We start from the raw sequence: 15,447 nt of genomic DNA on the forward strand, positions 1-15,447 counted from the left end.
TGCCTGGGGCAGTCAGACTCAGCAGAGGCGGGGGACACAGGGTGACCACTAGGTGTGGGAGTGTGAGGCATAGGCTGTGAAGCCAGACAGGCCTGGAGTTGAGGGTTCTCAGTTCATTCATTCATTCATTCATCACTCACTCACTCACCTGACATACATTTCCTGAGTGCCTCCTACATGCCAGCCTCTGTTCTAGGTGCGAGGAATACAGCAAGGAGCAAAACCCGCAAAGTATCTCCTCTTGTGGACTTTGCATTTCATTGTGGAAGGGCCGGATACTAAAGAAATAGACGTATAATACCATGGCCAGGGGTGACACATGCTGTAAAGAGACTCACGCCAGAAGGGTGGAGCAAGCTGGCAGGTGGCTCTTTTATGCTGGATACAGGGGTTGCAGGGGCAGTCAGGAAGGGCACCTCTGAGGAGGTGACATTTGAACAGAGGTGTGAATGACAGAATGAGAGGCAGAGACAGGGAGAGGGGTGCTGGGGAGGGAGGAATGCAGCCGTGCTGTGCCATGAGGACTGGTCCTGGCACTCTGAGCGAAGTGGGCAGCCCCGAAGCCTTGGCCACACACTAGCTGTGTGCCCTTAAACAAGGTACTATCCTTAATTTTGTGAGCGTCCATCTCCTCACAGGTGAAAAGGTTGCATTTAATGACGGTTCCCATCTTCCAGGGAGGGCTACTGTGAGGGTCCAGTGAGCAGTCGCACATAGAGTGCCTGGCACAGACCTTGGCACACAGAAAGGACCCAAATGGTAGCAGCCACTGCCTGGAAGCCTTGCTTTGTTTACTTTTATACATTTTAAAAAATATATAAGTTCCTATATTGATATTTGGTCCCATAAATCCCATTTCTCCCCAAGAAAGGCCAAAGGGAGCTGACCGTGGGAGTGGAGGTGGGTGGAGAGAAGCAACCTGCACCATCTCAGCAATGCCCACTTTCTTCTCCAGAACCGGCATCCATCTAGAGCAGCCCCTAGAAAGTTCTACCCTATGCCACACTCCAGTGTCAAAGGACGCCAGACAAAGGTCCCACAGCTCCCAGCTTGGATCCAAAAGACCAGCAACATTATTATTAATAAAAACAAGGCCTTGTATTAAAAGTTCAGCATTATTGTTATTAATTAAAATGTACCTCATGCTTGGAATAGCTTGAGCCCATTTAAAACCATTTTTTTACAGACCCTACTGGTGCAATATGGGAAGGGGATCCTGCTCAGGAGTAAGCCGACCTGGGTTCCAACCCCAGCTCACTGTGTGCCAGCCACCTGGCCTGGGCAACTTTTCTAGCCTCCCTGAGCTGCAGTTTCCTCATGTGTCAAGGGAGGGCACCAGCGGTGCCCACCTCACCGTACTGTGAGGAGGATAGGTTGTACTGGTCTTAGAATCATGCGGGCACTCAAGAAGGACCCACGAATGGTGCCTTTTCTTTAGCTCTCATTCAATTCATACCCCAGCCCAGGGAAGTGGGTTAGTGTTGCCATCACTCTGGGTTACAGGTGGGGACACTGAGGCCCAGGGTGACACAGGGAGTGGCTCATGCCACACAGCTGTCGGCAACCAGGTCTCCCTCCATTCTCCAGGTTGAAAGGTGTTTTTTGTTTTTTTGTTTCTTTGCTTTTGTTTTTTGAGATGGAGTCTTGCTCAGCCACCCAGGCTGGAGTGCAGTGGCGCGATCTTGGCTCACTGCAACCACCATCTCCTGGGTTCAAGTGATTCTCCTGTTTCAGCCCCCCAGGTAGCTGGGATGACAAATACCAGCCATCAGTGCCTGGCTAATTTTTGTATTTTAGTAGAGACGGGGTTTCACCATGTTGGCCAGGCTGGACTTGAACTTCTGATCTCAGGTGATCCACCCACCTCGGCTTCCCAAAGTGCTAGGATTACAGGCATGAGCCACTGCGCCTGGCCAAAAGGTTTTTAAAGGGAAGGTGGAAGCAGTGACTTGGAACAACCCTCCCTGCCCCACCTCCAGTTCCCTGAAGCCATGTGCTGGTGAAAGGTCAGCTTTCAGAGCAGGCCTGGGAATCCAAAGTGTATCCAGCCAATGACCCCAAAGCTTTGTCTGGGAGAAGCACCAGGATCAGAGAAGGACCCTGAGGGGGGTGATTCTTCTCTTCCCATACCCAAACATCTCATAGAACCAGTCACGATCCAGGCATTAGCAGGCCAGCTAGGTACTGGTCCTGACCAACCTACTGTGCAAACTGGTACCATTGCCCTAACTTCCCTGGATCTCAGTTTTCCTCTGTGTAAAATGGGTTGGCATGGATAGCGGCCAAGACCCCTTTCAGCTCCAGCATATACCCATCGAGGGCCCCTCCCGCATGTGAGTGTGAGCAAGGAGCCACCTGCCCCAAGCACCTGTTAATAATGGATTTGAAAGGTAATTTCTGTCTACCCTGCCTCCCTCCATCAGCTGAGAGCCCACTGGAGCACGTTGGGGATGTGACGACAGCCAGCCCAGCCATATGTAATTATCCCCCTGTAGTAGCTGGGGTGGGTTGTGAAGTGGGTTTCACCAGCAACAGGTCGGATGATGAAGCTGCATCGACTCTGAAAGGAGAACCTCCATCTCTGGAAGCACAGCACAGAGGGGCACGAGTGCTGAGCAAGGCCTCGGTGCCAGCTTGTCACTTAGCAACAGAGGTGGCTTGCAGCTCAGAATAGCTCCTGTGAGAGAAGCAGGTCTGAGCAAGTGAACTGCGAATCTTCTTAAAAGGAGAAAAAAATGGTGTGACTGGGAGGCAGACAGGTAAAAATATCTCCTGCCACAGGGGTGGTGGCTCCAAGAAAAATTTTCAAGCACAGCATCCGGCAATTAGCTTAAGGTGGTGGGGGATGGCTGCTCTCACCCTGGCAGCAGGTCAAAGCCCGGGGCCCTCCACCCCACAGCAGCCAGAGAGAAGGGAAGAGGGGCCCTTCTGGAATGATGACGGCAGCTCCCTGAGCACCCGCCTCCTGGGCCTGGGGTGTTTCTTGCTGGGGAAAGTTGTACCAGGTAACTCAAGGGACAAAGAATAATTTATCTTCCGAGTTAGACTCCCCAGGGGAGGTGAGTGGAGGAGCCACCAGCTCTGGTGAAGCAGGCAGTCATCTAACTACAACAACCAAAGACACCACAGTGCCCACCCTGCCCGGCCCCTCCCGATGCTCCTGACCCTGCTACCCTTGGGTCTTGTGGCTCTGGAAAGAGTGCTGTGACCAAGCACATCCTTAAGAGCCCCCAAGCAGAGGAGAGCAGTGGGGGTGGTCCCCACTCGGGACCTCAAAGCCAACATCCAGCTCAGGTATAATTGGTAGGGAGTAGGAACCCGTGTCCGAGAATGCTTGGCAGCTTCCTGGTTTCTGCAGGACAGGCAGTTATGGCCCAAACTGTTCTTCTAATTACCTTAGAGCCTCTGAGCTTTTACTGAGCCCAAAACAGGTCGGACTGTTATCAGAGACGCAAATTATTTTTAGTTGTTTTATTAAAACCGCTGACAGTCATCTGGGGCAAACTGCTCCTGACAGGGCCTGGCCTTGACTTGGAGGCTACTGCCCCTGGATGTTCTGGCCCAGGACACAGGCAGGGACCCTGCACCCTTCTTGACCTCTCTCTCCTCCACCCCAACCCAGGTGTCACAAGTCCTGTCGGTGTGCTCAGCTCTGTCCACTTCCCACCCCCTGCTCTAGTTCAAGCCTGCTCTCTGGCTAGACGCCGGCAGTAGGCTCCCAGCTCACTTTCCCCACCAGCATCCTACACACTGCCTTCCGTGGCATCTTCTGGAAATGCCACGCTGCCCCACTCCCACTGCCTACTGAACGGAGCCCAAGGCCCTTTCCGAGGTATTTGGACCCCCTCCATCTCCTGGGCCTCGGCTTCCACTTCCTCCCAGCCCACTCACCACTCACTCTAGATTAACCACTTCCCATCCCCTGATGCCTAAGGCCTTCTAGGTCCCCTGCATTGCCTCTGTGACACCTCCTGCAAGTCTCTGATTTAGCATTAATGCTCTGCCCTTCTCAGCACACTCCTCGTAACACTCTTTTACATTATTTTACTATTTGCTTGTTGTTACGCCTGATCCCTTTTCTAAATAAACAGCAAGCTCCCTGAGGCAGGATCGAAGGTGTACTCAGCTTTGTGCCCACCCTTCACTGCTCCCTACCCCCCCAGGGCCTCGCACACACAGATGATCCTACACATTTCTGTGGGCAGAACATGGTACTTACAGGTGTTCTAGGGTCCCTTCCTTCCAACCCTCTGAGAACAACCTGCTTCTCATGTTGAAATCGTACTACTGTCTCACCTTTGAAGCACAGAGGCAGGGGTAAAACACTAACAGCAGTGACTAGAGAGACATTTGAACCTACCAGAAGTCTGCGAGTCCCAGCCAGGGGGACTCTCGTCCAGTGCAGCCCTGCAGCACACATGGGGAGAACCCCAAGACTTGGAAGCCAGTTTCTGTTTCTCATTCATCTGTAAAATAAGGAGTGTTGCTTGCCTGCTTACCTACCAGCTGCATCTGGCTACCACATGGATGGAAGGAGAAAGAGAAAGAAACGCTTATTGAAAGTCAAATGAACAGAGTGGTGATTTTTTGTCACTCCCTGTCACAGATTTGTTGAGTTTCTTTTGGTCTTCTATTTCATACCTCAATTGACACCATCTTTGCTTCTGCAAGGCCAAATCCTGGTAGCTTATGATAATGTGAGCTTGATAAATATGATACGATTGAATTGAGTGAGTGCACAAATGAATTGATCCATTCTTGAATTCCTCAAAGTTTCCAGAATCTGTTTACCCAGCTTCCAGTTTCTCCCATTTTCTGATGCAACATTGTGACTCCAAGACCATATCATGTCCCAAGGATGCCCCAAGTGACAGTGTGAAAGCCAGGATACACTAAGAAGCCTGGCCATCCCTTTGTGACTTTTTGCCACTTTCAAAAGAGTCAGCATTTGTGCTGCGCCTTCCCTACTTTGTAGACAGAATCCCTCCTCACCTCCGGGAAATAATCTTAGGGTGGGCATGGTCCTGACACACAGCATGCCGTGGGACTGGTAGGACTGCTCCAAACAAGAAATCTAGCTGAGGAGCCAGCGGCATCTTCTGCAGCCCTTTCTCCCCTTCCTGTTTCATTTGCCAAGTCTGTTCTCTTCAGTCGATATCTTGTTTTCTTAGTCAAGAGAGAAGAGAAGCAGGAAAGGGGGCAGATGGTCCAGAGCGGGAGGAACTGGCACTGAAAAATGTGTGTGTGGCCAGTGCAAACAGATCTTGTGGTTCCATCTTACCATCTCACGCGGGAGAACGCATGCTCTGTGTGCCGTAAACAAGGGCAGCCCCAGGACTGCATTCTGTCTCTAACCCACCCCTGCATTCTCTCTCTACTGGAATTCAGGTACTGAGGGAACTTCTGAAGGCAGAATGGGGTGTAGTAATAATAACAATGACAACACAGCACATAGGCCATAATTCTTGGTACCATCTCTGTGGCAACCACCATGCTGAGCCCCACATGGATATTAGCTCCTTAATCCTGCCAGTAATTATATCGTGTAGATACCACTATTATTCCCATTCTATGAATGAAGACATGGAAGTTCAGAGGGATAATTGCCTATATTTCATTGAAACTAGGATCCTTCGATGCTGGCACTTTCTTGAACTTACCAGAAAGGGTCCATTGAAGGTTTCCACCCAACGAGGGTGAGCTGCTATAGACCCACAGTCATTCTGAAACAGCTGTTGATTGCATATCATGTCCAGATTTTAAGATGTGGCAATGTGCAAAAGTATACATTTTGGAACTGATGAAATAAGGCAAGTCATCCAAAGCCCTGGACCTGCACTGACAGACTGACCTTGGAGCCTGACTCTCAACCTCAATGCTATCATGGGTTTTAGAGCCAGGGATACGTGAAGTCCTGCTCTGCCATTTATGCGACGTTAGTCTTTGGGAAAGTACGCAACCCCTCTTGGTTTTACCTTCTGGACCCGAAAAGATGGGGATAAAGGATGCTACACCTCGTGGGGCTGTCACGAGTATAAAATGAGGTAACACAAGAGTTGTGCTCAACTCAGGCCAGGCCCTCAGGGGTGTGCCATCAACCAGTGCCAGCTACCACCTTCCTGTGAGAACACGTGGGAAAAAATGGACTTAACCAGGAATCAAGGTGTACTCACCCACATCCCACAATGCCCTGGAGCTGGGTGGGACACGCAGACATGCACGTGGAGCTCAAGGACACAGTGGGCTGGCGGGGGATGCTGGGGCTCAGTTCTCCCACTTATACTTCCCTTTTGGCCTGGAAGGAAAATAGAGCCCAGCAACTCCTATAAACTAGAGGTACTCCTGAAACATGGGATTTTAAAATAGTCCTCTTGCTGTTTTTTAAATCTCTTTCCTTCCTTCCTTTCCTTTACTTCTTTCAACAAATATTTGCTGAACATTATGTGCTAGGCCCTGTTCTAGTACAAAAGAGAACAGAGCAAACAATGTCCCTGAGCCATGAGATTTATATTCTAGTGCAGAGGGACAAAAATCAGACAAACATATAATTTATAGTGTATATATAGATGTATACCATATCTGATAGTACATATAAGTATTTCAAATAAACATACACAATATAGAGTATGAGGGGGCAGAGCAGAGCAGGGATGCTACAACAGAGCTGGGGGTTAAGGAAGCATGCTCTAAGAAGGCGACATAAAGACTTGAACAGAGTGAGGGAGTGGGCCATGTGGATGTCCTGGGAAAGCGTTCGGAGCAGAGGGAACAGAAAGTGCAAATGCACTGAGGCAGAACCTGCATGCCTGGTGAGTACAAGGAACAGACAGACAGCCAGAGGCCTAGAGCACCCTGAACAACAGAAGAGTGGAGGGTGTTGGGCTAGTAAGACAGCGACAGTCCCGAGCAGGCAGGACTCACGGAGCATGGAAAGGAGTTAGGGTTTTCTTTCAAGCTAATGGAAAGCTGTTGGAGGTTTTCAAGCAGAGGAGTGATGTGACCTGAGTGTTTTTTATTTTATTTTATTTTTTACTTTTTTATTTTATTTTATTTTATTTTTTGACATGTAGTCTCGCTCTGTCACCCAGGCTGGAGTGCAGTGGTGCAATCTGAGTTCACTGCAACCTCCGCCCCCTGGGTTCAAGTGATTCTTCTGCTTCAGCTTCCTGAGTAGCTGGGACTACAGGCGTGCACCACCACGCCCAGCTGATTTTTGTATTTTTAGTAGAGATGGGGTTTCACCATGTTGGCCAGGATGGTCTTGATCTCCTGACCTAGTGACCCACCCGCCTTGGCCTCCCAAAGTGCTAGGATTACAGGCGTGAGCCACCGCGCCTGGCCTGACCCGACTATTTGTATAGGGATCAATAGCTGCTGGTAGGACAAGTGAGGAAACAGGGAGGGTAGATAAGCAATGATGGTGATGTGGATCAGGCTACTGGATGAGGCTTGAGTTTTGGAAAGAAAGGGAAACTGAGGCCCTGAGCTTCTGAAGGGCACACTAGGCCTCAGACAGATAAAGGACCCATGAGAGTATACCAATTTGGAAAAAGAAAAAATTTAAAAATCAGATGTGCAAATAAAAGTCCAGGAACAACTAGTGAAAACCTCCTTTCTTTCCTCATTCATGGGGGGGACCACTATGGGGACAGATGAGTCCTCACAGCATCTGCCAAAATCATCTGACCTGGATTTTCTTAAAGTCACTATTTTCTGTTGTCTCAGAAAGAGACAGAGGGAACCGAGTGTGTCCAATTACCTGAGTTACCAAACAGACTCCTGAAGAGCTCTTGAAGGAATAGTGATCAGAAACCCTTAATTACAGTCCCCACATGATGTCTCTTTCCTGAAAATGAGAAGGGTTTGTGTCTCTTTCCTCACCAGGCTTCAGTGCAGCTTTGTAGAGGGCTGGGCAGAAAAGTATCCTATTGAGACAAGCCACAGGTGACCCACTGTGCTTACATATGTTATTTATCCTCCCAAAAACTTGAGATAAAATACAATTCTTATCTTTCAGACAAAAAAGGCTCTATCATGTACAAGATTACCCAACCATAAAATGAAAGGGCAGGGATTCAGACTGTCATCCACCAAACTGTAGCTGTATTTATTTTCTGACATACTGGTATGTTCCAATCTTTTGCATTTCATGGCACAGAAAATAACACTGGCATGGCACACCGGGGTAAGTGGAGGAAGCGCCACCATGCTAGGCCATCACAGGCTACTCCAAAGGATGAGGGCATCATTATTTCTGGGCCACATGCTACCCATCTGTGGCACTGGTTGGGAAGTTTTGCAGTGTACCATCCAGCCTTGCAAAATGATACACTGTGCAAAATGATACATTCAGGAAGTCAACAGTGGAATGAGCCCATCTACCATCATTTCTCCCAGAGGTCAGGAACTTGCTCACTTAACCAAGTTCTCTTCCAAAATTCACAATATAAAACAATTTGGGGAACTGGTCAAGGAGTTTTCTTCCAGCTGTTCTAAAGGAGTCCCAAATTACTAGCAGGCAGATGGCCTCAGTGGTGTGGCAGGACCATGGACAGCGCCCACCAGGTCATTCTGGGAGCCAGCCCCAGGTTGCGCAGCACAGAACATCTGCTCTCCTTCCTTTAGATCTGGGCAAAGGAAGGGAGGCCCAAGTCCTCAATGAATACTCACTTGGCAGTACCTTCCAGAACCACCCTATCAAGTGACTATTCATTCCTCTTGCAAGGTAGCTTTAGCAAACATTCCTTCTGCCCTATTTAGAGCTGGTGTGGGATTTAAAGCCTCAGAAACCCAGGAGTCTTACAATTAAAGAAAAATGTAGCTGGTAGAATTTTGGGGTGTGGACCAGTGAATTCAATTTGCAAGCAAATAACAGGTGGTAAATTAGTGGTACGCAGAGTCCAGCAGAAATTCTAATTAAATCATTAATTAGAAATGATGGAGTACAATGACAGGCAACTTGTTATCTTCAAATAAACTTCTAGGTAGGCTTGGGAAGGGAGAGTGGCAGCTCAGTAGGACAACTGCAGCTAATGAGGTGACCCCAGGGCCTGTGAGCTGGGGCTCTATATGTGCCTCCCTCTCACTCCACAAGAGGCCATAGAATGGACTCAGCTCTGTAGATGGGGACTCAGGCAGCCTAGGACTCACCTGACCCAGAATTAGTCTCTACCAAAACATATCTGGTTCTGAATATGAGAATAAGTGTATACAGTAATTCATACTGCATCTGAGCTTCTGTTCTTACATGTGAATTTTCTGTACATATTAAATATCTAACTATATTTTTAAAAAATAACTGGATTTGCCCATAAATGAGCAATGTTTTCAGATTCACTCAGGGGAGGAGGAGGAAGAAAAAGAGAATTATCAAAGGACTTATCTCCACAAAATGGCTGCCTATGAAGCAAGGGTTTCTGGGAAGTCCTCGTCATCCACTGAGGGTGAGGAGCCTTAATATTTACATTCAGTTATCCACCTTCAGGAACTTCCTGAGATCTCGGGTGGTCTGGAGATGATGGGCAGGCTAGGACAGCATGGGCCTGTTCTGGGGCTGGCAATTTTTCAGAGAAAGAGAAGAGACAGAGAAGCTGGAGGAATCAGTGCCAGGTTTCCCAGAGTGGCCAAGGACACACGTGGCAAAGCTCTGGAGTGAGGAGAAAGTGGGCTCTCCATGGGACAAGATCAGGAAGTCTAGGAAGAAGCATGCGCCATCTCCCCCAAGCAGCCCTGCCAGCAGCTGCTGTAAATAACCTTGAACTGTTAGCAGTTTTGCTGTGGGGTCTGGGACTCACCAGAAACTACTGCAAATCGCTGGCATACACTCTTCAGCAGAGAAACCTGACCCACCAAGTTCCCATTAGCCAGTGGCTGTCCTTAATTCTGCATATGCAGAAACTCTCAGGGCAACATCCACCCTGCTCTGACTCCTCTCATTGCTCCACACACAAACCCCTGGCTTGGACAAATTTTAAGGGAATGAGGTCAAGGGCAGTAGAGGTCAGGAAGAGAAGGGCAGGGAAAGGACAAAAAAGCACCAAGATGGAGCCTGGGATCTTTTTCTGGATTTCAACCCACCTGGAGCCAAATACCAGATTCCCCAAACCTTGGACATTTGCTTATGTTCATTTCCCACCAATTTGCAATTAGGGCAGGCCCATTTCCCCTTTTCCCAGGGCACTGGCCTAAAAAAACTGGACCCGCAGGTCTAGACAATCTTGTCTGGGTAAATGCTTAGGTTGTCAGCATTTATTAAGAATGTACTGCAGAAAACTATCACATAGAGGTTAGGAACATGAAGTTTGCACTGACAGTCTTCCAATTCTTTGGTTGCCACTCACTATCCGTGTGACTGTGAGCAAATTAGTTAACCTCTCTGAACCTTAAATTTTACAATCTGTGTAAATAGCAGATAAAGTGCAGATAGGAATATCTGCCTTCTGGGATTGTAGTGAAGATTAAATGAGATGGTCTGGGAATAAAGCACTTAGCACAGCACAGAAGCCTCAATAAACAACTGGATATTATTAATTTGTGCCAAGTACAGTGTGAGCTGCTGGAATCCGGAACTGCACTCACCCCTCCTAAAAGCATGCAAAGTAGGCATTTCCTCACGGATCACTGTCCCACTTGAGTCTGGGATAGTGCTCTAGCAATCAGATCTACCTACGGCACTGTGCTTCTGACCTCTGCAGCCAGCAACATCAGTCAGGGGCTGAGGTGACAGGTTTTTTGTTTTGTTTTCCCATCCTGGTGCTCCAGATATTTGGCTGTGAGGACTTAAAGCTCAGCCTGGAAGCGAGTGATAACTCAGAGCTAGTTCTAGCAAAAAAGCTTAAACCCATATTCCCTTTAAACTATTCTGCTGCTTATCTTAGCAGCTTTAAAGGGATTAATAATGAATTGTCCTGCTGCAGCAAACCTGGACAGAAAAGGAGACTAAGGGAAGGGAAGGTGCACAGGCAGAAGGAAACTGCTTCTCTGGAATCTTCTCATCTCTGTTTCTGTCATCCTTGGAATTTGCTCCTAGATCCAATGGGGAGGACACTGGCTCCAAAATGAATGGCAATGCATACACACATGTGCACGTGAGCGCACGCGCGCACACACACACACATTTCCAGTAGCAGATTGGAGTCCCCAGAGCCAGCATGGCTTCTTTCTTGCTGCAGTGGGGATCCCCTTATCTTCTTCACTCTTAAGGCACACACATCTTAGCTCAGCACCAAAATCTGGACGTTTTACAGAAGGAGAAAAGTAGGGGCCTTCAGGATCCTTCAGGAAAACAGGAGTCACACACCTCCCTTTTCCTCTCCAGGAGAGGCCAGCCTCAGTTCTCCTGAACAGTTCTCTTGTAGCTTTCAATTCTATTATGGATAGAATGACTGGGGAGGAGGATGTCAAGATCTGAACAAAGAGAAATGACCCCTGAAGTCCACCCAGCATGTGCTGCAGCTTGGGACAAGGCCACAGTCAGAAGCAACCCGAAGGAGTCAAGGTCTGTCCTGGAGTCACCCCAGAGCTGTTGCAGGTGGCCAAGGGCAGCCAGCAGACCCAGCATAGCTGAACCCCACCCTACCCCAACACTAATCCTGCTCTTAATGAGGCTTCCCAATTTAGGGTCTCATGGAGAGATTTGAGGGTTGGAAACAGGCCTATGTGAAGCTGAGTTATGGGTCCTTCTTAATCACGTGGGAAGCACCAAACCTTCACATGTCTCCACATCTCTTTTCATGGTGGAGCAGGGGCAGTGAGAGAAAGAACTGCCTCTGGTTACGGCCCATAAGGGAAGGGATGGGGAACTAACATCTGATGAGCACCTGCTGTGTCTAACGCCTGGCTCAAAATAAGCCTGCAGAAAAAATATCATAGGCATCTCAGTTTTACAGCTGAGGAAATTGAGACTCCCGAGGTGAAGTGACTTGCCCAAGGTCACCCACTGGCACATGGCAGAACACTGGGCCCAGTTCTGACCACAATCACAGAGCCTTTCCACTCCCTCCCCTTCAACTCTCCCCATCTCCCTGCCCAGCCCAGCCTGGCCCTGCTCACCTTCCCATGGAGTCAGAGCTCCAGGAAACTTGCTCAGCAGCCAAAGTTGTGCTTAGCTCCCTCAGAGAACTTGCCCATCTCTGCCCGAAACACTTGGGCTCAGGCCATTCCTGCTCACGAGTCCTGCTAAAGAACTCCATTCAACTCACAATCAGCTGACACACGACTCTGTGAGTGACTCAGGCCAAACAAACTCACTCCAATCAAAGCTGGTGGGCACGATTTGCCTCCTGCACTGAGTCACCATCCAGGCTGAGCTGCAGGGATTCGCTGAAACTCAACCACCTACTTAGCCACAGATGTTCCATTAGAGAAAAATCCGGCAGCGGAGCTAAAGCTTCTGATGGTCCCCGTGGATGGGCCATGGCCAAGGACAATCAGGTGTGACCTCAAAGCTCTTCCTGCCCAGGTGATGGGTCTGCCTCACAGAGCCATGGGATAATGTAAGCACAGAACGAGATATAAGAACCCCCCACTGTTAACCTCAGCACACTCTGACCTTGTTCTCCAGACATCAATCAGCGTGGCCAGCAAGGCCTTCACAGTTAGGCGCTAACTAAAGTTTTGGTTGAATTTTTTTGGAGCCATTACAGGATTGTCTTTGTTCCTGAAGTTCCAGTTAACAAGGACAGTGCCCGGAAAAAGAATCTTCCTTCTTATTACCACTTCCCTGTCTCCCCAACCCATCCCCATCTGCTGCAAGTTCACAGATGAATTGCCCCAAAGGTAGCTCTGGTTAGAAATCTCCAAATCCAAAAGGACTGTTAAAGTATTTCTTAAAAAAAAAAAAAAAAGGAAAGAGGAATGGGATCAAAAAATATTTTTTAAAGCCAACTTGACAGGGCCTAGGCCCTGTAAGGTGAATGGCCTTGGGATTTCTGAACTTGATTTCTGACAGGGCTGTCTGGCCTTTAAAAGGAAACATCACGTTTCTTTCCGAGGCGGCCGCGCCCCTGGGGGAGCGGCCGTCTCTGTAGTAAAGCGAGCATCCAGCATCGCTTCAGAGCACGGCGCACACAGGTATAAATGTAGCAGAGGCCTCTCGCCCGGCCAGGACGACGCACCCTCCAGATGGGCACCCCACGCACGTCCCCTATCTCAGCCATTCCGTTCCCCAGATGCGCTTCCCACAAGGGAGGAAGGGCTCTCTGCTGGCTCCGAATCCAGCGAGGACCAACCCCAGGACTGGGAATTAAATATTCATCTCGGGCTTGAGCGTTCTGCTTCGCTGCCAATGCTACTGTCAAGGTCACAGGCCTGAGGCCGAGCGGCTCAGGCTGGGGTCTCCAGCTGCACAGGAGGCTCCCAGTGGAATTGCGCCCTGGGCGCGCAGTTTCAAGTCGCGGATGGGCTGGGCAGGCCCCCTCCCGGTTCTCCGCAGGCGCTTGCCTCTGCAGCTCAGCCCAATTTCCTCCGGAGTTCTTGGACCCTCTTGAGCACCAGAAGCTGAAGCCTGGTGTCCAACCTGTGCGTGCGCCACTGGGCACCCCGATGCGCGAAGGAGAGCTGGCCCCGGGGCTCCGTCGCCAGGCAACGGCGGCTGGAGCAGCGAGAGGAGCCCGGGACCCGCGCAGGGTCGAGCGGATGCGGGGAGAGCGCCGCCTCGCACCTTGGTCCTCAGCCCTCCCTGGCTGGGGCGGGGCCGGAACAGGGAAAGTTGCAATGGCCGGCCCGGTAAAGCCAGGCGGGGCGCGGTCGGCGACTCACCTGTCACGCGTGGGCAGTCGCGCAGACTCGGCCCGTGCACTCCCGCCGAGCAGCCGCGGTCCCCGACGGGTCGCGGACGCACAGCTCCTCCCCCGGGCCACAGGCCCCCAGCTGGGGCTGGGCGACCGGAGCTGCGCGCCGGCGCACGCGACTCCACTCGCTCCTCACTCCCAGCCTCACCGCCAGTCCCAGCCCGGCTCCCGCCCGCCGCGCGCTCGGGGCTCAGGGGAGCGGCGCGGGGACCCAGGTCTCGAGGCGGAGGGAGCGCGCGGGGCTGCGAAGACTGTGGCCGAGTGCCGCCCTCCCTGCGCCCTGGTCGTGCCGGCTCTGCGGAGCGGAACGGAGCTGGGCGGAGCGCAGCGCGCACTGTTCCCTCGCTTTCCGAAAGGCCACCCTGGCGGCGGGGCGCCGTGACGCAGGCTTGACTCACGCGCGGGCCCGCGTCAATGCGAGGCTCTCGGGCCGCGAGCGAGGCTCTGATGGCCGACGTAGGCAGAGAGGGTGGGCGGTAGGTGGGGGGAGGGAGGCGGGAGAGGTAGTTGCAACGGGGCTTAGTCTCTTGAGGCCCCTGGTCAGGAGACGCAGACCCTGGAGCCCTTGCCAGGGCTTTTGCCCTCGGAGGGGAATGGGGCCCCAGTGGTTAAAGCCCTCCTGGGCCCTGGGCCTCGCTTTCTTCTTTTCAGACTCACCTCTTTCGGCCTTCCTTCATGAACTCAATCTCACTCCATGGGGTTATTTCCCCTGCCCTAGACATTTCCACCTCCATGCTTCTGTTCCCTTTCTTCGGGATGTCTTTTCCACGCCTCCGTCCTTCCATCCTACCATCCCGCAAGGCCGTTCCCTGTGCAGGTCAACTCTTCAGGACATCGCTTATCTATTGAGCACCTACTGTATGCCAGGGGCTACAGAAGCTGAAAGGATCACAAGGTGAGGGAATGGAACCTCCTGGAGAGGCAGCGTGGGTTGACCCAGGTCTTCACAATATAAAGCAAAAGGATAAGTAAAGTGGGGGTACAGTGACAGAGAAATTCTGACTGGTCTCTGGGTAGATCTCTTAGAGGATCCTGGCCTAAAGGATGGACAGTCAGAAGGGGAGAAGGATGACCCCTGTGGAGTGGACAGCATGACAAGGGCATAGATGCAAGGAACCTACACAGGGGAAGGTTGCCTGAGCTGGAGCAGGGGTGGGGGTGATGAGAGGTGAGGTTAGACAGGGAGGCAGGAGCCATCCTGCCAGGGCCTTGGGGGGCTGTTACAGGAGCCTGGATGAATTATCTCTCCTCTAGTGAACACTAAGGGAAACTTTGGCATTGGAGGCAGGTGTTTGGGAGGAAGTGGAAGATGGTAAGGGCCATTGTCAAGAATTCTGAAGGGTCTGAGATTTTACACTTGCTATCTAAGTTAACCTGCCGCAGTTTCATGGATGCCAGCAGAAGATAGGAAACTCTGGGCCAGACACAAGGACTTTAATTACTCATGGCACAGCAGGCTGCAAGAGCTTCACATTCAGATCACCTTTCCTTAACTCTGAAGTCCCATGGAAGGGACATGAGACTGGACCACACACACTGAGGAACTCCGAGCTTAGGAAGCCCCAATCTTTTTTTTTTTTTTTTTTTTTTGAGACAGAGTTTCGCTCTTGTTACCCAGGCTGGAGTGCAATGGCGTGATCTCGGCTCATCGCAACCT

General features: G+C 50.7%; 1 protein-coding gene across 2 annotated transcripts in view; it reads right to left on the reverse strand.

Annotated features, from left to right (window-relative positions):
* Window positions 1–13,834, reverse strand: part of SLC6A17 (solute carrier family 6 member 17) — a 52,833-nt gene extending 38,999 nt beyond the window's left edge. Inside the window, exon 1 of one of the 2 annotated variants that reach the window (XM_012468094.3) lies at window positions 13,759–13,834. The gene's annotated coding sequence lies outside the window, so the exon portion shown is untranslated. Of the gene's footprint in view, window positions 1–12,051; window positions 12,095–13,758 lie in introns of those variants that run through there. The other variant, XM_012468095.2, reaches the window with a different exon arrangement.
* Window positions 13,835–15,447: the final 1,613 nt, after the last annotated feature.

This window comes from Aotus nancymaae, unplaced genomic scaffold (genome assembly GCF_030222135.1).
Source record: "Aotus nancymaae isolate 86718 unplaced genomic scaffold, 86718_ANA_hifiasm-v0.15.2.pri h1tg000007l, whole genome shotgun sequence".
Lineage (NCBI taxonomy): Eukaryota > Metazoa > Chordata > Mammalia > Primates > Aotidae > Aotus > Aotus nancymaae.